The sequence below is a fragment of the Crocuta crocuta genome, unplaced genomic scaffold (genome assembly GCF_008692635.1).
Source record: "Crocuta crocuta isolate KB4526 unplaced genomic scaffold, BGI_CrCroc_1.0 scaffold312, whole genome shotgun sequence".
NCBI lineage: Eukaryota > Metazoa > Chordata > Mammalia > Carnivora > Hyaenidae > Crocuta > Crocuta crocuta.
In genome coordinates this window covers 2,544,561-2,545,078 of record NW_027527378.1, presented here as the reverse complement: position 1 = coordinate 2,545,078, position 518 = coordinate 2,544,561, and positions in this window count along the sequence as shown.

The following is a 518-nucleotide window of genomic DNA, read 5'->3' as shown; positions in this document are numbered from 1 at the left end:
CCACTTGCACTCTCTCTGTCTCTTTTAAAATAAATAAACTTAAAACAAACAAAAAACACAATGAGATAATCACTATATCATATCAGATTGGCTAAAATAAAAAATTAGTGACAATACTGATAGGTGGCAGATGTTGTAAGAAACTGGATAAGTCATATATTGCTGGTGAAAGTGTAAAATGTTATAGCCAATGTGGAAAACAGTTTCATAAAAAACTAAACACACATGTAGCATATAAGCCAGCAACTGCTCTTTTTGGCATTTATTCAGAGAAATGAAATTTATTTCTACACAAAAACCTGTACATGTACCATGTACACAAATGTTCATAATGGCTTTATTCAGAATAGGCAAAAATTGGTAACAACCCTGATGACCTTCAAAGGTGAATGGTTAAACCAACTGTGGTGAATCTGTACCATAGAATACTATTCAACAATAAAAAGGAATGAATGATTAATACATACAACATATTGGATGGATTTCCAGAAAGTTTAGAGAAAAAAAACCTAATCTCA